This window comes from Aptenodytes patagonicus, chromosome 12 (genome assembly GCF_965638725.1).
Source record: "Aptenodytes patagonicus chromosome 12, bAptPat1.pri.cur, whole genome shotgun sequence".
NCBI classification, from domain to species: Eukaryota; Metazoa; Chordata; class Aves; order Sphenisciformes; family Spheniscidae; genus Aptenodytes; species Aptenodytes patagonicus.
Window position 1 is genome coordinate 3,595,970 of NC_134960.1, and position 24,467 is coordinate 3,620,436.

At 41.3% G+C, this 24,467-nt stretch overlaps 2 long non-coding RNA genes across 7 annotated transcripts; one reads left to right on the plus strand and one right to left on the minus strand.

The window, feature by feature from the left end:
- Positions 1–34: 34 nt before the first annotated feature.
- On the plus strand, positions 35–20,735 carry LOC143165849 (uncharacterized). Its single transcript, XR_012996329.1, has 3 exons — positions 35–96; positions 12,012–12,154; positions 20,320–20,735. It is a non-coding gene; the product is annotated as an uncharacterized LOC143165849 (long non-coding RNA).
- LOC143165848 (uncharacterized) lies at positions 12,225–24,339 on the minus strand. Of its 6 annotated transcripts, none has more exons than XR_012996325.1 (5): positions 24,265–24,339; positions 22,047–22,194; positions 16,430–19,085; positions 14,127–14,308; positions 12,225–12,695 (listed from the first exon to the last, which is right to left on the minus strand). It is a non-coding gene; the product is annotated as an uncharacterized LOC143165848 (long non-coding RNA). The 6 variants fall into 6 exon arrangements; XR_012996327.1 differs by lacking the exon at positions 12,225–12,695 and adding an exon at positions 13,576–13,750; XR_012996326.1 differs by lacking the exon at positions 12,225–12,695 and having other exon boundaries at positions 13,576–14,308.
- Positions 24,340–24,467: the final 128 nt, after the last annotated feature.

Here is a 24,467-nt window from a genome sequence, read left to right on the forward strand (position 1 = left end):
GGAGGGCGCCGAGACGCGTCTGCGCCTGCGCAGCCCCGCGCGGCACAAAGCGGCGGGGGCGGGTAAGGCGGCGGCGGCGGCGCTTGCGCTCTGCGGGTAAGGGGCTGCTGGCGCATGCGCGGGAGGGGGCTGCCGGGAAGGGTCTTTCCCGCCCGCCCGGTGGGTGAGGCGTGAGGTCCCGGTCCCGGTCGGGGACAGCCTGCCTCACTCGCCTCGGCAGTCCGCTGGGCCTGTGGCGCGGGAGACTCAGCGGTGCTGCTGAGGGCTGGCGCCCTCCTCAGCGGGGCTCTGCTTGAGGGGGGGCGGCGCAGTCCCGCCCGCCCGCGGCCCTGAGGCGGCAGCAAAGGGCGCTGCTGCGAGGGGGCCGCTGTCACCGGCCTGCCGTGGCGGTGCCTGCCCCTCCTGCCCGGCAGAGCCGTGAGGGCAGCGAGGCGGCCTGTCCCCGGCGTGCTGAGCGCCGGTTCCTCAGGGGGCACGGGCCGGACAGGGCGCCCGGCCTGCCTAATGTCTGCCGGGGGGTCGAGGCGGGGGGGGATGTTCCTACGCGCTTCATCTGGTTCCGCAGTGTTTGTGCTTCTCCCTGTAGTTCTGAGCACGATTACCGTGTCCCTCTGGGAAGCGGAGGGCACTTGCTGACGTTAGGTACTTAGAAATAAATCTTTTCAGCTCAAGCCTGAAGCGCTAAATATTATCTCGGTTGTACCACCATGTAGCGCTTAGATTATAAAGGCCATATTGCATTTCTTCTCTTTAAAACAGCTTATGCTGAAAGAGTTCGTGGAAGACTTGGGTTTATTATGACCTTTTAAGGGAAGGAGTAAGTGAGGCTCAGCATAAGCTTTCAGCAAAATACAGGAAACTAGTGGTGGACCTCAGCTACCTTACTGTACTCAGACACTTGCTTTCTACCTAAAGGGAAAGATACCAGTAAGATAGAGACAAATAAGATGCAATAAAAAGGAATGAAAGAAACATGTATCTGTGATCTGTAATGGATTATGTATTTTATTGTAATTTGCATCTTAAATTATAGAGGTATTAATGCAAGATTTCCCTAAAATAACTTCCAAAAGACATGAAATGATCAGTTAAAAAAATAACTTTCACTTAAATGGATCAAAATTTGGACAAAATACACCCTGTCGAAATTACCAAATCAACAAGGACTTTTCCTAGTTAATTGTCTCGGTCAGGGTTTGCCTGATACAGAGTCTAAATTGTTAAATTCTTTGCCCACTATTGAAGCAAATTAACAATTACATAGTGAGCAAGGGGAAAAGAATGTTTGCTTTCATAGGTCAGTCTCGGTTTCTTGGTGTCATATTGTCCTAGTAGAGAGCAGTTTGAATGACCTAACTCAGGTGCTTTGTTTTTCTTCCAGAATGTTTTTGCACTTTTTTCATAGGTTTCCATCTTCAGATGTTCTTAGTTTTGTGCTTAAAGTTGTAGAAGGAAAAGTGTTACTCATTGAAAAATGATAGGTTTCAAGAATTTACTTTGTAGCACATCTTCCTTAATACTCCCAAAATAATCCTGAATAAATAAATGCAAAGAACATGAAGTAATACCATCATCTCTTGTGTAACTTGCCAAGCTAAAGTTTGTTTTCCCTAATAACTGTTGACCTTCTGGCATAGTGAGATGTCTTAACACCACGTTTAGCTGTGTATTTTCCATACAGATAGTGAAATTCTTGGTGAAACTCAAGTAGATTGCAACTTTGAACTCCTCGTGCTGTCAATCTTACAGTTAATTATGCTTCTGTCTACAAAGTTTAACTAATTACTGTTATTTTTTACTTATTTTCCACAACATTCAGAAAAATCTGAACCTACAATTTTGCTACTCTGTGCCTCAGTCTCAAGAGAAATGAGTGCTTCAGCACCTTGTCAGAGTCCATGGTCCAGAACAAGGTGTTCTCTGCTTTTGGATGATGGTCACTTTAGGCTGACAAGAAGAGGGCAGTGGTGGCAGTCCCCTCTCAACATTATTCTCCCTCTGTTGCCAACAAAAATGAGCATTCAAAAAAACCCCTGATCTACTTGAAAAAGTGTTCTTTGCTGCATCTGTACCCTTGTCTGCTTTTTTTAATGGTTTGAGCTGGCACGGGAAGGGATGCATGGGGTCAGGATCACAGAAGGGGCCAGCTTGGAAGGGAGCCGTGGAGATCGTCTGGTCCAGCCTTCAGCTGAAGGCGGGGCTTTGGTTTAGGTTGTCAGCTGTAACTCTTGGGATCTCTGTGGCAGACAGTTGATCCAGCTGAAAAAAAGGGCGTGCTGGGTGCCCATCCTAGTGCTCAAAATGGGGCAGGACTGCATTGCCTGCTGCCGGCTGTGTTTCTGGAATAGGAAAGATGGAGCGAGAGCTGAAATATACCTTCTCAGCAGCAGGAAACTATTAACCTGGCTTATTTGCTTATGAAACTACAACCAAAGTCCTGTGATGTTTTATCTGATAGGTGTGGGGAAAGCAGAGCTAGTGAGGATTAGACAGGGTTCCTTACAGATTGCAATAATGATCGCTGCTGTCTCTAGAGCAAGTGTGACGGTTCCCAAACCCACCGTTACTTCACAGGAGCATAGCGTTAAAGTACTCACCTAAGAAAGGAACCCTTTTTGTTTGAAAAGACTCTGTCATAGCTCGTAACTGCCAGGACAAACCCCGCTTTGGAAGGGGTAGGTGATTTAGCACTCCCTGTTTGCAGCTGAAGCCGTGCCATTGACTGGGAGAGAATTCAGGACTCGGCACGGGCAATTCAGGATTCACTTATCTGGACACCCACAGAGAAGGGGAGAATTTTTGTTTCCATCTCCATCCCAGGTATTAGATTTGTATTTTGTCCTCATTTTGTTTCGAATAGTCCGTGTGTGGATCAGAAGTCAGATCTCATTCCTCCCTCCTACTTGAGAGTCATAATCAATAGTTTAGAGAATCACGGTTGCTTTTCTCTTCTTTCTTAGATAGCTATCTGAGCCTTCAAAGGAGAATGAAATAATGAAAGAATAACTCCTGCGTTGCATAAGTTGGGGGTTTGTCAGTACTTCAGATATACAGTAAGATTAAACTGTGAATTGTGAGATGGCAGTAATAATACTTTGTATTTAGTATATGAATATATGCCAGGATTTTGTGTGTGTGCGGTTTGTAACTAAGGAGATTGACTGGGCGTGGCAGCCATGATGAGTCAAGGATAGTCCATACTGCTGTACACGATCCTAGCGCTTGAGTCAGTGACAAGTGTTTCGTATGTACGGCATTCCTTTTTTAAGGAATGGTTAAGGTTAACTGTTCAAGCTGACTGCGCTTATGTGTACACGCATCGAGTTGGTAGGTTATTCAGCCTTTTTGCAAAACCACCTATAGCGCCAACTAATTCTGTAACGGTCTGAAATGAATCTCAAACTCATTGACGTGTGTGTCAGCAATTGTAATAATCTTATCAGTTACTGCACTAACACCAACATTTCCATTGTAGTATGAGAGACATCAGTCAGTGTTTAAGCTAGGCAGATTTGTATTGCTGGGCATCGTACAACTACGTGAATGTAGTGTTGATTAAGCATCGTAGAGTAAGGAACATGTAAATTAGTTTTCTTCACACTTACCTCGCTCTGAATATTTTACTCGTTCTCAATTATCTGTCAATGCATGTCTGAAGTGTCTGTTGCTATGGTGTTTTAATACTAAATGCAGAATTAAAAGGCTATACAATATTGTAATAATGAGTTGCCACCTTTTGATGTAGGGCTGCCTTCCTTAATTAATACTTTTTTTTTTTTTGGTAAGCAAAGAGTATGGACGCTGGTACTTCAGTATAGAAGTCAACTGCCTCTGTGGGGAAATGGACTTTTCCTGATCAGATGAAGTCAGAAGTATACATCACGTAATCTCTCGCATATTCAGATACTGGCCACTTACTGAGACAAAATACTGTACATTTTGTGTCTTAATAGTCCCATTAAGTCAGATAAATCTTGTGATCTTTAGTAGAACGATTGCAAAAGATGGGAACTAGAAGAGAAACTATTTACGTCAGATATTTGTGTTACATCAGCATGAACAAATATTATTTCTGTATATTTGACTCATTCCAGAGTCCAGATAGTGCATGACAAAATCAGTGACATCAGTAATACCACTATCAACAGAGGCCTACTGACTTTAAAAGTTCAATTAAATGGCTTGTGTAAAGGGTGGAATCTCATTATTAATCACCTTACATACCACAAAACTTATTACTTGAAATTTGCTAGTTCATAGTTCACTCTGGTGGTGTAGAGAAAGCAGGAAGTGTGCAGTCTTACTGAAAGAAGAACTGTGAAAATCACGTTTTCAAATCACAATGGATGCAGATATTTCATAGTCAAGAATCTTTAAAAAGCTACAAAAAGAGTGCTCACTCACAAATATTAGGTTTTTAATATTTTGCGAATACTTTGTGTCCTACACTCTCCCCGCGAGCGTGGCACTGGACGCCGCTTTCAGCTTGTGGGTCCAGCCTGGCGCCGTCTCCGGGCTGGCTGGGCAGGAGCACTGGTGAAGTAGGTCTATCGCCGTGCACCTGAGCACACGGCCGCGTTCCTCCTCAGTTCTGAAAGTGCTACGTATCATCTAACAGCTCTAATCTTTAGAGCACTTTACAAATACTACCACTGCCAGGACAAATACTATCACTGTCCTTGCCAGATGGACAAACAAATTATTTCAGCCCCATTGAGGAAGCAGATACTGAAGTTAACTAACTTGCCAATCATGACAGAAGCATTGAGAGTCAAGATAGTAGAGACCCAGTTCAATAGATAGTCGGGCACATGCTTAAATTCCTTCCTTTTAAACAAATAATGTAAACATCTGAAATGTCCTGCTAAGCTTGTGCTAGGAGGCTTTAGGCTTGCTGATTGCTGGTGTGGTGCTCCCATCAGCATAGCTCATGTTACAAGTACTTTCTTTGGAAAAGCTCTCCTATTGTTCAGTCTTTTCCATAAGCTACATTTAAGCACACAACAAATTATTAATACATACAAGCAGTTGTCATGGAGATAATATGATCCAAAGTTATTTTTTTTTTGATTAATAAATGACACCAACATAGCACATTCCACATGCCTTGTACAGACAATTCCTACGTCTTTCCTGCGTTAGGCATGGGATAGATATATGTATTTGCTTTTTGTGCCAGCATGCTATGGAGAAACCACTGTTTCTGGCTTTCAGGTGGTTGGCTTTAGGAATTTGAAAAATGTAGGACTTGTAAGAGATTTTTTTTTTTTTTTTTTTCAGGTTGCAACATCTTAGCAAGGGGCTGTACTGCTCAGTTCTGTGAAATCTTAAACACAATGTGACGGCTGAATTGTGGCTAAAACCTCTGCAGGATGTATTATCTCTCTTCATCTTGGTGCATAGACTTATGGCAAAATGCAGTAACTAATCCAAAAGAAGGCAGCTGGCTAATGTAGCTGGGGAGGCTTCAGGTTCAACCAATAAGTAGGACTCTTACCTTTATTCTGTGCCTCTTTTTCTTGTCTTGTTGTGGAGATCCTGTTACGCTTAAGCCAGGCAACACCTAACTGATGTAGCCATTCTGTAGCCTATTTATTTGAGTGAATGAATGAGATTCTCTGCATATTATAGCTATTGCTTTTTTTTTTTTTAGATATTTACTCTTCAGTTAATAGTATGTCACAGTTACTGTCATAATGACCTTCATCTGGGCCAAGCAACTAGAGAGTTAAGCTATAGAAAGACTGCAAAAAAGGATTGCAGCAAGAAAATGTGAGGTATTCCTCCCTCACTTTCCTGCCAGGTAAATATATGTTTCCTTCATAGCACTGCCAGTATCTTGTGAAGGAAGCGTGAATCCAGTTGGGGAGTACTCATGACTTCTAGAAGCGTGTTAATATAATACCCATGTTGTTCTGGAGATGTCACAGATGTCTTGCATGACAAAACAGGTACACACAACCTGCTAAAGATGGCTTGGCTAAACTGCTGCCTTGCCATCCAGCTCAGCATCAGCTCTCAAGCTCAGTTCCAAGCAGTGCTGTGTCCTGGCTGCTGCTTAAATGCTTCCTCTGAATAGAGAGACAGGGGAGGGAAATTTTCTTTTGAAATCTATTTGTGTATATGCTAAAGGACAAAGGAGAACCGTGATATATTCACTGCACAGGCACACTTATTCTTAGATCATGATTTTGCTTCACTGTGGCTAACAAGTGTATTATTAGTAATAGCTAGTTACAAATAATAACCTGACCTTATTTTTAACCTAATACTGAATGAGATTTCATTTTAATAGGTGGATTCACTGCTGTGCTTTGCTCTTTGAATATTATCATTCAGAATTTCAGTGCCTTCCATCTTAGGTGTTAAAAATGGGTGGCAAGTTGGATAATTATTATTGTTCCAAATCTCGTTTGCAGCCTTACATAAGTGTTCTCACCAAAAGCCTTATTTTAAGGGTGGAGTGGAAGAACATGCTGTAGCAACCTGAAATTATTTGCACTAGTGTAGCTGGGTTATACAGGGCCTAGACAGAACCGTCTCTTCTTTTTAAGGAAAGTTTGAGAGCTAGTTTAATATTCATGAAAATAAAGATATTAATGATATTAATGAAAATAAAAATGCATGGACTGACTCAGGTTTGGAATTATAAAGTTGTGTTGTCAGCACACCTCAGTCCCAAGCATAAGCATCCTTGGTAATCTTATATTGCCCAAGCCGAAACTACCAGTCGTGCCAACTCAGTGACAGTCAAAATATTTGTGAGTGTAATAATAGTAAATATATAAACATGCAAAATTAGGTAAATTACTTGGAAAGAGAATATCCCCAGGTAGATGGAGCTACACTTGATAAACCTGAGCTTCCTCATTAGTAACACTGTGTTCATAGGCAAAGTACTTTCCCCACCTTTCCTCATCATATCCATCAAACTCATGTGATTCGGGAAGGATGAAAAATGGTTGGGAAGAGGCAGTGGTCAATCCCGAGAACATTAGATACCTCCCTTCAGCTGTAACAAACTCCCCAGCTCTCCCAGTGATCACAGCAACAACAAACCCTGACCACTTCTATTTGAATAATAAATTTTATTTTTTCATCTCCTGTTTCACTGCATGCTGTGACCTCCCTCCTTGATTGATGTCTTTTTTCCGTCACAGCTAGCATCATTGTTCCCGATTACCATTCTTCTCTATCCCTTTTCCTGTGCATAGCTTCCTTTCTTTCCCCTTTTCAGCTTCACTGAATCGGATTTAGCCAAATGATCCACAACACCTCATAAGCTCTGGAAACGTCATTCTAAACTGAAAGGCTTTTCTCCCTGAAGTTGTGTATAAGAGAAATATCGCGAAAATAAAAAATACGCTGTTATAAATTTGACTAATAAAGATCTCGCATTTGGCAAAAGAATGAGAAATGGCCAGGAAGGGTGACCCGTTAATCTCACTGGTAGATGGTAATGCCAAAACTCTCGGCATTTCAGCTGGAGCTGGGATCTTACTGACAGAGCGTCTGACTTCCTTTTTGATGTATCTACATTAGTGATAACTGCTGAGCACGTTCACTGGCAAAGTAACGCTCTCCTCGTGTTAGCCCCAGGGTGCGCACGTCCACTATATTGTACTGCTTGTCTGTCATACGGATGCTACACCCACCCAGATGTTGGAAGCCCAAGCCAACAAATCCTAAAAGTTTGCGGGCTTAAAAGCTGGGCTTGTGCTGGGCTGCCCAAGTGCACGCTGAGCTTTACCTGTGTTGGCTGAGTAACTAGCTGAATTTCACTCACAGGCAGTAAGTGCACCCAAAAGCTGTCAGTCTCTATGTGTTCAAAGACAGGAGCTAGTACTAACCTCGCTTGCTGCCACGGTACACAGAGATTTACTCTCAGGAGTACCTATCTAGCACAAGCATAATGTTAATTTGTACACTTCACCAGTGTGGTTTTCCTCCTCAGATTACAAACTGAAAAGATCAATGAAATTATGACTGTTGTTTTCATTGGATGAATAATTACTCCATAATTAAATAATGATATCAGGTATATCATCAGAGAGAACAACTGGTTTCAGAAAACTCTCGTTAACTTGAGCAATTAGAATTTTTCAGTTCCATAATGCATGTATATTTATTACAGGACTGAATGAGTGGAGAGGTGATGCAGGGTCTATTACAACAGTGGTTGATCTCAGTTGCGCAGAATGAAAGGGAGAAGCTTGCCAGCATCACAAGGGAGGTTCTCTGTCACGGAATCACTGGCCCAGTGCTCTGGGACACTGCACAGCAAGTTTAATTTTGATTCACATTTTACTATCAAAAATAATCTTACAAAAACCTGGCTGAACTGCCACAGAAGAATGTTTATTTCAGAAACGGCACCTTCCAGGGCACCAAAGCTGTAACACAAATTAGTCTCAACAGCTTGAGTGTTAAACCTACTGTTCCTGTGTTGCAGCTGTTTCTAGATGAAGTCCCCCATGTACCTTTTCATAAGTTGCCCTCTCTGTCCTTACTATAGTTACACTTCCCTTGAAAAATTGTATCTGTTACAGAGGAAAATCATTCATATTCATTCTTCTAGTAGTCAGACAAACTTTATTGGTACAGCTACTACTGCTCTAATTTTTTGACGGTGTTCAACTGGAGACAGTCAGGCAAATGTACCAAAATCTATCAAGAATTACTCATGTGTAGATAATATACCAAGTGAAAGAATTTTCACAATAAAGGTGTGTACATTACAGTAGCCTTGAGATAGGGCTGACTTCTTCCAAAACAAGTTCTTCTGGTTTTATGTGACTATTTAATACACTTCTATGTTCAAGAAAATAACCCTTGCTCTTACTCTGTACTATGAAACCAGTATAGCAGGAGGCACCATGGGCTGGCAAACAGATCAGGAGACAGGAGATGTCTCTTGTATCTGTTTAAAGATTTTCAGGGCCATTTCAACTCCCACTTCCCCTTCTGTGCAGTGTTACAGCTACTATTAATTTTGCTAGTTATACGAGTAGATTTTTTAAACTGAAATACACTTTCTTCAAAGTATAAGGTATCTTTTAACAGAAAAGTCATAACTATTAGGCGAACAAACTCATTATTTTCTTATGTCTGTGAATGAAAAAGCTTCTGGGCAGTGTCACTGAATGCAAATACTTGCATTTTGTTCATCTGTTTTAAATGTAAATGCTTTCTACATATCATCCAGAAGAAAAAAAAAATATATATTCCTTTTAGAGAGCATAGCCTCTCTAAAAAATACTGACAAAGAGTATCTATAACGTGGCTTTTCACTTACTGCATTTCTGTACCCTCTTTTGCCCCAAAAGATTCTGCAGTGTTCCATGGCTTGCAGGCACAAAGGTAATTTCACTTATCCCGAAAAGCAGCTGTATCTAAGATGAAGTCAGAACTACAGCACTGGACAATAAGATTTTTAGGTGAGGGAGTGACTAACCATTTATCCGCTTGAAACCACCAATACATATTTTTAAAGTAGGGGTGCTACCAGCAAAGTACAGCTTACTGTCAAGCGAAACCATGTATGTAACAGATGCTGGCAGTCTGCGTATAATACATACCTGTGCGTCCCAATCACTTCTAGTCCTCTTTTTTTATGACGGGATTGTGAATTGTACTTTTTTGTTTTTGTAATTAAAGGGTGGAACAGATGGTGAGAACTTAAAGAGCTGCATCCATTAAATTAATGTAGGGAATGTTTCCACATTATAATTTAATATAATTGGATTTTACTTCAGTGAAATAAAACTATACAGTCTAGTGCTTGGGAATGTTTACTATATGAGAAGCTTCACCGTTAAAAGATTTCACTGCGTCATGCTATGAGTCTCTGCCAAATACCAATCATATGACCAACCCAGTTAAAAAAGGGTGTTTCTTCATGCCAATATATTTCACATGCCACCCCACAGTGAACCTTTTTTTGACTATACACCTGTGGATTTTTGGTGTGGATGTAACGCCAAAGGGGGACAATGTAATCTGACTGCATATGTTTAAAGAAAGAGTAGATATTAACAAGCACAAGCTAGCTGGTCTAGTATTAAGAATGGTATAATGAGAGGGGCTGGGTTTGACATGATTTCATAGGTAGATTTAAGGCAGACAATCCAAACCAAACATTGATACTGGTAAAAATCAATGAATGTTTTGCCAGTTCCAGGAATTAAGATGCTATTCTTTGGATGGCAACCAATTTCAGAAGTTCAGAGAACAAACGTTCTCCTTTCTGTTGAGACAGGGTTTTAATTACTGTAGTTAAGTCAGAAAAAGAAAATCCGAAAGTAGGGGCATGAATTTTATAAGCAGCAGTGGACACTGCTAGGTTTTCCTAAATCTCAGAAAATATTTATACTTAACTGTAAATATTTGAGTGAAACTTGTCTCAGCTACATTTTGGGAATCCTGTATTTCGTTACTGAAATGTTTTTTATCCATGGAAAGTTACAGCAAATGTTTTGCACTAGTGATTCTTTTACTCCAGCAAGCTCCAGCTGTAGGTACATAATACTCGTCTCCCACGCAGCTCCACCATGGCTAGCAATCAATACATTGTCTTCCGCATACAAAGGCGATTCCTCTAATAATCAGACACTAGGATAGGGATGAAATCATTATGGAAAATAGTACTAGAAAGAACACAAAGACGCACAATGGGCCCAAGTGTCTCTGTTGCAACGCCTACTCCAGCTGAAATACACTACAGATTAACTTGCCTCAATGACTACTGAATAAGTTAAAGGGATGAGCACACATACCGTAGAAAGTTTAAATTACACTTCCCTTCAGTGTAATCTGTGAAATCACTGTTATGCTGCGTGGGAATAATTGAGAGGTCACAGAGGATTATGTGGACATTTATGTTTCAGTCTGGCTTAAGTGTGTTCAACTCCAGTGATATCAACAAAATTGTTTCCGTCTTCAGTAATGCTGCATTTGCTTCTAGGACTTAATGAAAGAATAATATGTTTATTAGCTGCACATATTTCTCTCTCACTGAGATCGCAGTTTTTCCAGTTTTCAGCATTCAACTACTGAAACGTCATTTCAGACATACTGAAGCTTCTCTACCCAGTGTATGGAAATGAAAAATAAGATGGTTAATAGTTTCAGAATATAACACATCCCACCTCTCTCAGAACAAAGCAGAACATTGCTTTAATGGCAACAGGTTTTGCCAGGGAACCCGATACGTGGTGCTTAAGTCTTCACCTACTGCTGCATGAGACGAGACGTATCACTCCCTTTTTCCCCGTTTCCCTTTGTCAGGGAAGGAAAACTTTCACTATGCTTCCTCTATAAGCTCTCAGTGGAGGAATGTCTCCTGCGCTGGCTGTTTCTCACTTCTCTACTTTAACTATTAGCTTACCCTTCCTCCCCATAAAAAGGTAGGGGCTTCTGGTTTGGGGAAACATTCACACAGTTGAAGTAAAGCCTACGGTATTACTGAACAGTTTCTCCTTTGGCATCATATCGTCAAACTGCATCATCTTCAAACTGCAGCAAAACGCATTCTATGAGATAATTAGCAGCTGTATTCAAGTGACTCAAGGGAATATTCGAGTTCTGAATTTTGAGAGGATGTTTGTATAGCTGATGTAATTTTGTCTCATCACGGTCTGCGTAAGCTTTCTATGCAACAGAAAGGAAAGAATTAACCAATGAGTCCAAAATACTTACACTAGGAAAATAGCTATTTTGTTTCAACAGATGGTGCAACTTTTTCTCCATTGAATCTAAAGAATGCCCTTGAGCAGAGGGTTAAGTACAGCTTTTACTATCAGTAACACCCCACAACCAACAAGAAAGGAGATCTGTTCGCAACACTTCAAAATAGCTTGATGTAAGGTACTCTTTGTCGAACAGTCTCTGAAAATCAATCTTTTCACTTGGAAAATACACTGCTGCAGTTGAACAACTGTGGCGTGTTTCTTAAACATTTATCCATATATGCAATAAAATACTTAACAATTTCAATATTAATTCCTCCGCAGAAAATCATTAAAAACAAACATATAGAAACTGACAGCAAAGAGCAGAACTCTTTGAGCTGCGTGGTTGGTCTAACTCTGCTAGATCCTCTTGCATAGCCCATGGCTGGTGGTGCTGCGATCCGGACGTGCCTTCAGCTGCATCAGTGAGTGCAACAGATATTTCTGAATTGAGTAGTTATTTCCGTATTACTCAGAGAAGTACCTTTTTTTTTTCCCCCCAGTTTTCTTCCTGCAAGGAGGTTCCTGCTTGCGTTATGATTCCCTCTTTCAATGGTGGTGTATTTGCTAACTTGGCAGAGTGGCGGGAGGCATACAGCATATAGGCAAATAATTACTCATTTCCCAGGGGCAAAGCATTTAACAGCAGAGATTAGTTGATCATCTGGTCTTTTCTGACCACCCCTCTAAAACCTGGTAATTGTTTGTATCTGAACAAATGGAGCACATTTCTAAAAGAATTCAAATACCAGTCCTTTATGGGGAAAGCATCGTATTTTAATACCAACTCTAGAATAGCATTTTCCATCAGTAGCTCTCAGTGGACTTTGCAAAGTCAATACCACTTCACAGAAGGGGAATCTGATGCGTTCAGCAGTGAGATTATTTACTCCAAACCATCTCAGCACAGCAAGGAGGGAACACAATCCAGACGTCTTCTAGGCTAGTGTCAGGTCCAGTTGGCCACTTTAAATGGAAAATATTTTGTTACTTATTCTTGGAGGATTTGCTAGCTCTGCCTCCTTTTAACACCTTTTTTTTTTTTTTGAGCCTCATAGATACTGTTTTTCTTTCTGGGATCTTCAAGGTATGCTCTTCCATCTCCCGAGTTGGGATGCAGTGAATGAAATCTGCTTTTCTGAGCTCTAACTCTAACCCTTAGCCCATGTAAGCTTTTTCTGGATTTGGTGACTTTAAGCCCACAGTTCCCTACTTACCCTGAGCCCTCAAAATGATTTTTTAGATAGGATTATATGGGAAAACGCATTAGGAGAGAAAGAGATTTTAAAAATAGCCTAGCATCTAAATCTTGATGTAATCTCTTCTAATTGTCCCAGTATTTGAGCGCAGGGCATGGAGCTGTACTAGCCTAGTGTTGGTAAGGACGAGCCATGTGTAGGATGTACACTTTACAAACACAAATTTATGGAGCATTCTGAAGCGTTGGTTACACCTGGGTGACGTCATTAAAGGTTTATCTACAGTAAATCTGCTTTCTTCAGAGGGCCAGTGCGGCTTTTTCACACCCACACGTGATAACCCATAAAAGCAGCTGTTACAGTTAGTACCTGTCAGTCAACGCTTTATTAATCGTGGCATTGCTCCTGCATAAACGGGCCGGCAGCAAATTGCAGGGCAGAGAGCAAAATCGGAAGGGGTGCGCTATCCTGATGCTGAAGTTGAACAAACAGTGCAAGACTAAATAGGAAGAAATTAAGATGTGTCCAAATTGTCCTAAATTTGGTGGTGTGACTTTTTGTTGCCATGAAATGTTATCCAAAACTCTGTTCATATTTCAAGATTTTATATTGCAATTGCTGAATTTAAACAGCTACCATGCTATAAAGCCACGAAATAAAAGAACTATTTATTTTAAACTTAAACATAACAGTAGGGCTCTTTATTTTTTAACAGTTTATTTTTTTAACATTCCAGGCTTTTCATAGCTTTCTGCCACATCCTACTATCTCGCTTGGGGTGTCTGTCCTTTTTATTTTTCCTAGCAATGTCAGTGACCACACCTGGAAAATGCAACAGAGGAAAGCTAAGGAAAAAAAAAATTAAATATGTGACAATAAATACAAAAAGTTATCGCAATAAGAATTGGAATTTGCTTCCTCGTTCCTATGGTAAACAAAGGCTTCTAGACTTCCGGCTCATGAATTCTTTCAGTTTCCTTATTGTATTAGCTTTGCTGCTCAGCAAGATTCTTCAAATACTTTACAGACACCTCGCAATACCAGGTAATGATCGGGCAGAAATTGCTTTTCCCAGAAAATACAGGGTCGACAAGAGAGCCCCAATAACGCTTTCTATACAGGCCCAATAACACAGTTTCCATATAACCCAAAATCCTACCAGTTTCAGTTAAACATGTGGAACAGCAGTTTAGCTCACCTCCACTAGGTATTTTTCTAGTTCCAGCTTCTTTTACCACCTCTGCAGGTAATTTATCCGCAGTTCACACCCAGTGAATACCAACAATCAAGGATACTGCCTGGCCCCTTGAATCCCGCTGTAGTTACTCGGCTGTTAATGCGTAACTGTTCATCTTGCTGCAGACCCGTCATCAATCAGGGCTGGTAACAGAAAACAGCAAGACGACTATAAAATACCTATTAATTTTCTGTTAGGTTTTTTTGTTTGTAATTTACGTTCTCCAAGTAGATTTTCCTCCCAGAAATGCTTGTTTGCATGTTTTCCCTAATCTTACATTACTATGCAGATTCCTCATATGTTATCTATGTATACTAATCCCTGTAGCATGTCATTAATTCCTAGTACATTCAGTTAATTTAGACATGGATACTGGAGAAACATAATTAAAACACGACTACAGTATCATAGCTATGCAATTACCTTTTTTTTTTTTTCCCTTTTTTCTTTAGATTCTGAACGGGCCAAAGTCATTGTAGGGGGTTTCAGTTTGTAAAGCCGGGGCTGCAGTTTCATGTCCTGGGTGAAGCAGCCCCTCTTTTCCCTGTGCCCCTCTCGCTCTTCCCTCCCAGGCGACTGTCTCACTGGTGCCACCACATCTTCGTGAGGCCGTCGTGCAGGAAAGGGATCCAAGTTCAAAATAACCATCTTTGGTACAGGTTATTTTAGTCAAGATCAAGTCCTTGAGCGGGTTCACTGCACAACCCCACATGCAATTACGCCAGCACAGCTTAGGGAAAGATGTGGGACTGGAAACAAACAACATGACTCTGGGCTGCCTAAGGCTGCGCTGCTGCCAAAAGAAACATTAATCAAGCTGTACCAAATATTCCTCTTGAAACAAATTTGAAATAAAGTTTCAGAACACTTGTAGATGAAACACGTTTAGTTGTTGGGATAAAAGGCTGTAGCCAAAGCTAAATATGGCTTCTAATTATACAGAACAAACAGATACAAAATTAGACTCTATGAAGCCTAACTAGGTAATTTCACAGTGAATATTTAAATACTAGATATTTAATAATAAAAAATATTAAATAAAAATTTTAAAATCCTTCACGCCTGTCATCCTGCTCGCCAAGCTACAGCCTACAATCGCTCTTTAGGAGTAAAGGGGTTTCCTGGGCAATGGTGGACCACTAACTCTAGTACCTCCTCACATCACTGTAAAAGTACACCGAAAGTAGCTTTCGGCTAAAATGTCCCTTCTCACTCTTTCACATTCGCTTTATTTTTGTTAATGATGCTGGGGCTGGATAACTTAAGAAACAGAGGTAGTTGAGAAACCATGCCCTGTAAAAATCCGTTGTTTAAAGTTTAGCACATAAGGAAATGCCTTTTGTTCAAACTGTACGTAATGTTTTTCATCTGGCAACTGTTTTCCCTTTAAATGATAAAACGTTAAAACCTGAACTAAAAATAATCCTGTTGGCTGTTCCAGTTCAGGGCACTTCTATGAGCCAAGTTTTGTTGGTTTTTTTGCTGACTGTTATTCCAAGTGTAAGTCAGCTCAGCAATTGCTGACTCCACAATTACGAGCGCTTTCGTACAATCTTCATTTACTTTCTTTTATTTTTGGAAACTATGACAAAACATCAGCTGGAACACTCAGTCCAGCGTTTTCTTAACATGCCTAGAATAAAACAGCAGATGATCATCTGCAAGAGAAATATTCCATAATAATGCACAGACCCCCAAAGGATGTCCCGTGTTCCCTAGCTGGAAGATCGTCTAACAAGTGAAGAAGTTTTTGATGCTGGTGTTTAAAACCACCTGTAAAATACGAACACCGTTAGACAGCAAAAGTAGGAAAGTATCAACGTGAGAAGTCTTTGAGGTTGGATCCTGCGTGCGTTTTTCCCCCCTGCACTTGCTCTAGCTGGAGGTGTGTAGTCTCTGGTTCAGCAGTGTGGTTAAACCTACAGTCCAGTTGTCCAGCTATAAAAGCAGGTAAGCGTGTGCTTGAACCCAATGCACTTGTAGTGCCTATGTGCTCGATTGTTTTGTCAAATGCAAATGAACCACCAAATTGAGGTCCCATCTAAAATATCAAAAAAACAAGACGGCAGATTAAAAATCTGCTAACTTTGTTCTATTTAATATTGGCAATACTCCCCCCTCGAAATCAACATCCAGTTTTCCACTGCAACGATACTGATTAGGTTCAACCCCATGAAGACACACAGCTAATCCAGCACCAGTGTGTTGTAATTACAACAACAATTTTATGTAGCAGTAAATATTTTAAAAAAAGCAGTTCTCACCTTCCCAAATCCTGGACCGTTCTGACAGGCATTAAAAACAGCAATTCTCATCTTTTAGTAGTGCTACATCTTTGTTATTCCCTCTGTGCTTTGAAGAAGAATTTAATTTTGTTTCTTGTAAGAACTTGGCTTTCAGCTCTGGTAAGAATCTGATAGCAAAAAGTGAAATGATCTTTTAAGTTACATTAAAGAATATTTTCTCTTAATATTACATGCCAGCATCTAAACTAAATCTGTTATTTAACAACTCTGAGAGCCAAATACCTCATGAGTGGTTCCAAGGATAATGCCCATTGTACATCTTAAAATGGAGCTTGTCAACAACCAATAGTTTCAAGTCCTTTGCAGCAAAAAATACCGACACTACGTCTGCATAAAAGACCCCCGTACATACGGCGCTCGTGTTTGCAGTTGCCCTGGGATTTCCCAGGGTGAAGGCAAACACGTAGCGTTATTATATCCTTGTTAGAAGTGGGTACAGGGATGACATCTCTCTGCAGCCGCTGGACTGATGAAAGAAATCCCATGGATTTCAAAAGGCTCCACAGCCGCACCTGGTGGCTGGCGGGCTCAGCGCAACGCGGGGAGGTTCAGGTGAAGCGAATAGCAATTTTTAGAGAAATCACTCTAAAACTTACACTGCTTAATGCTGTATCACACCATGGTACCCTCAGTATGTCATAAGGAAAATGTTAAACGTTTTTTAAAAGTGTTATACAAAGAGCTGTCTAGAGGTTCTTGTAAAAACCTCGTTGTGGCCAAGCCGAGCGTTCAAGTTAAAAACTAGAAATTGCATTTTCTAAGCTACCATAACCCGTTGGCCTTTCTTCATACATTAAAAGGTGATTGCATGTTATCTGCTATTTTGAAAGTGGAGTTTGCTTTACTCAGCCTCCGTCTGGGTGGCAGCAAACTGTTTTTTCTTCACTGTTCAGTGTGTGATTTCTCCTCGCTCTGCAAAGGGCCAGATCCGGTGCTTTTCCATGACAAAATTTATGCTGCATGAGGAGCAGGCTCAGCACAGTGAAGACTTGGCCAGTGTCTCTGAATCCACCCTTGTTTGTGCAGGAGAATATGTAATTAACGTTTTGTGAGAGATCTTATAGAACTTTAGGGAAATGCAGGCTTTTGGGGACTTTTTGGGACATATCCCGGCTCCTCTGAGTAACTCTACTTTGCTGTGCACACACACAAACCGAGGACAGTTTGCAATCTACAGGAGTGACTCATTTACCAGTGTGCACATAGTTATGAATTTATTATTAAATATTTATTATTTTATTTATTCAATTATTATTTATTTATTCTCCTGCTAAATCCAAAACACAGCACTGCACCAGCTACCAGGAAGAAAATTAACTCTATTCCAGCTGAAACCAGGACAATCTGTTCATTATTCATAAATTCGTATCATTAGGTTATTAAGAATCTTTTCATCTAGTGTTATTTGGCGTCTGTTCTCTACTTAAATTATCTCATAATTTTTGTGTCATTGCACCTACTTCAGTAACATCTAGGATGTCTGGATCTCATTCTATTGCTGTGTAACCTAGTTCACGGTTCTTGGCTCATCTTTCTGAATTGGTACAGCGGGTGGGTGGAAGGTGAGTTATTATTTTAGCTCCCAGTTCTAGGGTAGGTAAGGGCCCCAGAGTTTTATCTAAATTATACTGGAGAAAATATTCCCTTTAGGAGCACTCTGCTGGCGGAGGACTGTCCTGAAATACTCCTCTAACTTGTTAGATAGGGGTTGTGAATGGACTGTCAGAGTAGCTGTGGCAACTATTCATCGACTCAAGGCTTTTTCACCTCCCATGCTGCCCCTTTCTCTCTATAGCCGGTGATCTGTCCCTATATCTTTATTTCCAAATTGCATTTAGATGTGCTGCCCTACCCTTTACGCTTCTGTGGATGTGATTCACATGCACGAACAGAGCCTGAAGTTCTTACAGTCGTGCAGTTCTTGAGCATGGAATAGGAAACAAGAGAAAGGTACCATAAGCTCATCAACTTGGATCTTCTTGCCAGCCGGGAAAATGCAGCATCTCTGACTACAGATTCTTCCTCCTTCTTCTCTGAGCACATCAGAAGATACAAGGGTTTTGCAGCCCAGCGCAGGTGGATTCAGGGTCCCTGCCAGCAGTGTTCCCAGAGATGATTTTACTGTACCCACATTCATACGTTCCTCTTCTGCATACCTGAGGGGTATTGCCCAACTTTAAGACTGCCTGTCTGGAGCTTCTTAAATTAAAAGGCCCAGGTGAGGAAGGTAGGATCCCTATCCCAACAGAGACATTCTTCCATAAGGAGTTTAGAACGTCTGATTCAAGAGTTTAATTATTGCCTGATTGGGGTGATGTGAAGCATTTTCCAAGAATCTCTGCTTCTCTCCATTGACTGTTTGGATGAAAAACAGACTCTTCTAACCTAAACAAATCAGATGTCTGAAATGGACAGGCTAATACCCCTGTAAATGCATAGGAAGAGGTCGGCTTCCCATACCATGTCCTAATTCTGAAAGAACATTCTCTGTCCCTCCATTTCCATTTCGCTTCCAGCTACCACAGTCGGATGATGGTGGCCACTTCCAAAGTGGGTCACTTTATAATGTCCCTCCTACGCTGTCTCCGTGTGATGCCTCTTAAACACGGGAAACCTAAAAGAAACACAAATAAACACACTAAGACAAAATAAAATAAATCCTCCTGGAAGCTGTTGAAATGTTTGTCAAAGGATTTTGAAGGGTTACAAAGACTTCTGAGGAATCAAAGTAGCCTAACGGATAAACTGCTTTCCCTTTCTTCCCTCATACACTTCAAAGCTCCATTTCATTTTACGTACTAAACGTAGTTGTCATAACTTAACACTTTCTGAAAATCTATCTGTAACACAAAGTCAACCCATCATCAACAAAATCAATGACTCGGGAAATTTAAACACATGGGAACAACTACCAGAGATTTGGAAGGACATAACAGAACCAGAGAGGGAAGGAGTAAACCCTCTCCAACGCTGTAACTCAGCCGTGGGAGGAAAGCTTGGCCCCTGGCCTTTCCTTTTCCCCGTCCCCCACGAATGAATGAGATCCTTCATTTCTCTGCAGCAACTGCGTTTTCTATTGCCAGAGAAAGAATGAGTCAGAAAAGCCTGCTGCTGGTGAAAGCTTCGCTGGTCTTTACTCAACAGAGTGCTTTATCAATTTTTGTTTTGAGTTTTCGTGGTGTTAATAGGTTATTAGAAACATCTAGTATCACCACTAGCATTCTGGATTTGTAAAAGAGCTTTTTGCTTGCCATTTATTTTAAGGCTTAATGAACAAGCTCTCTTTGCGGAAGCAGACATTTTAGGTATGCTCTTAAAAATGAAATGGAGCAAGCTAGTAAAAAAGAAAATGCATCTCAATTAGATTATTCTTCCTCCATCTGCTCTCTCAGATCTTTTTATGACAGGAAATTGCCTATTGGATTTTTGATTTTGCTTAATGGAAATGGCAAGCCCTAAATCCATTCCCGTTCCCACTGACATCAGGGGAAACAAGGTTCAATGTCTGAGCAGAACACTTTTTTTTTTTAAAAACCGTTAGTGTCTGCAACTGCATCTCAGTGAATACAGTAATTATAACATCGGTGAATTTAAATTAACTTAAATACTTATGAAACTGTGGACTGGCACTTACGCTCCTGAATCTCCTTGGCATTTCTGAAAATCCCAACTTCTCTAATTAGCAATTTCCGATGTGCCACATTCTTCATGTGTGGACATCCCAACTAAACCCACTGAACTCCTCATACGAGTTAGGGTGACAGACTGTAACTGAATGGGGTTTCTCATAGGAAACAGCATCTCCAGTAAGGCACTGAGCTGGGGAAACCTTTTCCTTGCATTTTCAGGATGCTGGACTTCAGGAAGTACCATCCCTGAAAATCCTGGGCTCTTTATAAAATGCTCTGAAGAAGAGGTGTCCAACTGCTTGACGAAAAGGACATCATGAACAGATAATAAATCAGCTGGTTAAAACAGATATAAAGATTGTATACTATGTTCTTATTCTAGTATCCCCATGGAGATGGCTAAAATACATTAAAAATCTCTCGTCAAAAAGCCTGCTATCTTCAAAACTGAAATGAATCCAACTCCGCAACACTGCTGTACTGCTCTCTGTGCTTCCTCTCGGAGAAGAAGTCTACATAAAAGCAGATCCTTCCTGCTGACTCATTCTGCACTATAAACTATATTTGAGGTTTGAGAATAAAGGAATTATCCTGGCTTGTTAAAAAGCTATTTACCTCCATGTATATAGTTCAACACTGCCAGAAAAACTACTGCAGTGTACTGTTGTTGTTATTACTAAGAATAATAGTAATCAATATCTAACAGCATGAACAAGAGCATACAGACAGAACTGCCACTCCTCTCCGCAACTCCACACCTCCTCCACAGAATTTCATAATAGTAGTTGGACAGTAACAGAATTTTATAAAACACAGAATAAAATCTTTAGTGGGAATTAATTACACACTTGGAAAAAACCTAACACCATGTAGATAACCACGCATGCTACATCTCCGAAGTTCCACATCTTTCTTTCCTCAGTTTTACCCCACCTCCTCTTGCACTGCTCCTTAGGGCTCCTCAGACAACCCTTGTCACTGACCATCACAGGGGCTTGGCGCCAACGCTACTGGACATTTTTGATACGGATAATATGGAAAATCATCTGCAGGGCAAACAGGCACAGCTTAGCTAGGAAAAACATGGATTACCATCTCCTAGAGAATTTTTTAAAAATATGAATAATCTGTTTGGTTTATACAATAACAGTACTGTATTTAAAGATAAACCTTGCACTGCTCTCACTGAAGCTGGAACCAGAGCGTAATGGTATCTTTGACCCACAACAACAGAAGAACCCTAAATCAGTTTAATAAGAAATGGGTTCTGTTTGCCTTAAAAAAAAGGCAGTTCTCGAGGCATGAAAGCATGGACTGAAAAAAACTCTCCTGCTACTTCAGAATTGACTCTGTGAGGCACACAGTGCCCTCATTTCCCAAAGTCATCGATGTCCCCATACTACTACAATTAGCAACTGCTTAACGTAGGTGATGAGTGAAAGAGAGCAGGATTGCTGCACAGTACGGAACAGATTTCTGCACGGTAACCCCCCCCCCCCCCCCCCCATCAACAGCAGGACAAACCAAAAGCGATTAAGAGAGATGAGACAAGCACGGAGGAGAAGGACAAGGTGGGAGCAGGGAAGGATAAGCAAGGTACTGCAACAGCAGGGAAGACAGCTGCTACAGCAGTGACGCAATGGGCTGGGTAAAGTCCTGAATATTTTTAGCTTTTCAGAATTTCAGAGATGGGTCCAAATACTCTGCAGTAGTGCTGCTACTATCCAAGTACTCCTCCGATCATCTAGTCCGATGTCTCGTTTCAATTCTGCAGATCATTTCAAGCCAACTGGAAGCCGTAAACTATTACTATGAAACAAAACCTTTTTCTCAGTAACGAATTAGCACTTTCGATATCTGTATGACAAAACACTACAAAAAATAAGAGGTGTGATCTGAAAGCGCTAACATTTTATTTATGTTCAATCTTGCAGGTGAGTTCTTACATCATTGTCGTGAAGGTACTCAATTGCTTGTAGTAACTGGAAAAGGTATTTTTAAGCCTTTTGTTATCCAATCCATGGAAATAATGCTGGAGCTCATCTAGGATTGTACGATCGATAAATTCACACACTCGAAGTCTTTTTCTTCTGCCTAAATACGTGAATCAGGTCAACAATATTATGATGAAATCGCTGTTGTAAAAGAAGAAAAACACTTTCTACCATGGCTTTCTATTTCAATTCATACAGACTTCCTCTTTAAAAGGCTGATAACAAGAACTATAATTTGCTTAATTAAAGATTGACATTACTTTGAAAATACGCTAAAAGTCTCTGTTTCCGCTCCGTCAGCCTTCCTCCAATATTCAAACATATGGGTTACCAAGTTATTTTTCACAGCGCGTCTCCAGGCTCTGAACTACTACTGCTGAGCCAGGAATATAGCAAAGAAACGAGCAGCTCTGCTCACTAGCTTAAAAAATATCCTCTTGAATGCGTTTTACTTATACTAATAAATCATAGATAAGAACTCACATATTAAAAGAATCACATTAAAAACACGTACCATTTCACATTGAGGTCCATTTACCATTTAATTTTTACATTACTATCTGTTGATATTTTGAAGCAGCTTTAGGTGAAAACCAAAGCTAGTTTTAACTCAGTACAAAAGTATCTGTCCTTTTAATTACCATAATTTTCTTTTCTGCCGAGACCACAGACATCAGTCTGCATTTAGAGGTAAGGCCTCCTCCGCATACATTAACTTCGAGAGAAGTTGAGGGACCCATATGGCAAAATGTGCCATTATGCCTAATTAAAAATTGATGAGAACTAAATTTTTAAAACATGCGGTTGCTGCAAAGAGTGGAAGTGGGCTGAATATACAGCATAAAAGTAAGAATACAAATTTATAACCTTGTAATTTGACTACGTTATTGTTCCAATACTTTGCAGAAGTTCAATTAAATCAGAGTAAGCTCGTCTTAGAGCTGGAATCTCTGGCTAGGAGAAAATCCAACACAACCTACATCCAGACTAAAATTCTTGCAGACCTTTCGTGGACATAGGTCTAAACTCAAATATTACCACTGAGCTTTTAGGGGAGATCTCCCCACTGCACCGTAACAATGCCGAAATATCTTTGTGAGGAAATATTTGTAGATAATCCCTCCTCTGTTTAGGGACTGCACAGAACTGGTATAATAAATACACCGCCCCTTTTGCGGCCAATGTGCACTGAGGCTCCTGGGAAGAGAGCCAAAGCAAAGTGATGTAATCCACAGCTGACAGAAAAGGCCACCTGGGGAAGCCGGGGCAGGACACAACGTGAGCTGCAAGGCTGACCTTTGCATTGCAGAAGCAGGAGGGAAAGCCTTTCCACCCGTTCTGCTTTCCCCCTCCTGTGCCAAGGACAGGCAAGAGCTCTGGTGCAGAAGTACTCACAGCAACGCCACTCCCGGTCAGGATAACGCGCAGCTCAGCAGAACTCCCACGTATTCTTCCACCGCTTAGTTTAAACAGGGAGTGCTTTTGTCAACATCATTTCCAAACTTTGCCTCCAAATTTTAAATTTACTTTAGATGCTAATTTTAATTTGGCATCAAAGTCTTTCAGAAACAATTTGTTTTCACGCTGTAAGCGGCCTGCAAGTCACCACGTACCCTGGCAATGATGCAGGTCTAGTTTTCAAGCCATTTCCCCCTTGTTTTACACATTTAAAGCTGCTAACCTGTAGAAACTTTACAGCTCTCATCGTGGTTTTGTTAACAGATTTTTTCCGATTTCTCATACAATATTTGAACGCCCGCTGCCTGTCCCCTCCCAGTTTGGCAAGGATCTCGTACACCTTCATCTGTTTTTATTTCTCCATGTAAGGACAAGTTTTAACTAATTTGAGGCACATACAGTTCTTTAAGGAGATATTTATAGACAGTGTTTCAAGAGGAGTAACACCTGAAGACAGCTGCGCTCACACTACCCTCAGTGTGTCTGCACGCCCTTGAGGCTCCCAACCCCTCCGTCCAACTGCTTTTAAACATATATGGGGACAGACAAGGATCAGCTTCACACTCACACACGTTCACAGAGGCATCTCCCAACCCCACCTTTAAACAAGGGCCATTTAAAATGCGGAAGGAAAGCTTTAAAGAAAATAAACACGGCCCCATCTTCCAGGAAAAAAAGGTGCGACCAGCGTGACGGGGAAGGGCCCGGATACCTGCGTTACCGCACCGGTCCAGAAATGCCTAACGGTAGTTTTGAGAACGGGCCCCGCCTGCGGCCCAGCCCGGCCCGGCCCGGCCCGGCCCCGCCAGCAGCGCGGCGAGCTCGGGGCCGGTGTCGGCGGGGGCCGCGCAGGGGCGGCCCCCTCAGCACCCGCTTCTCCTTGCGGCGAGCGCAGCGCTGAGGCCTCGGCCGCCG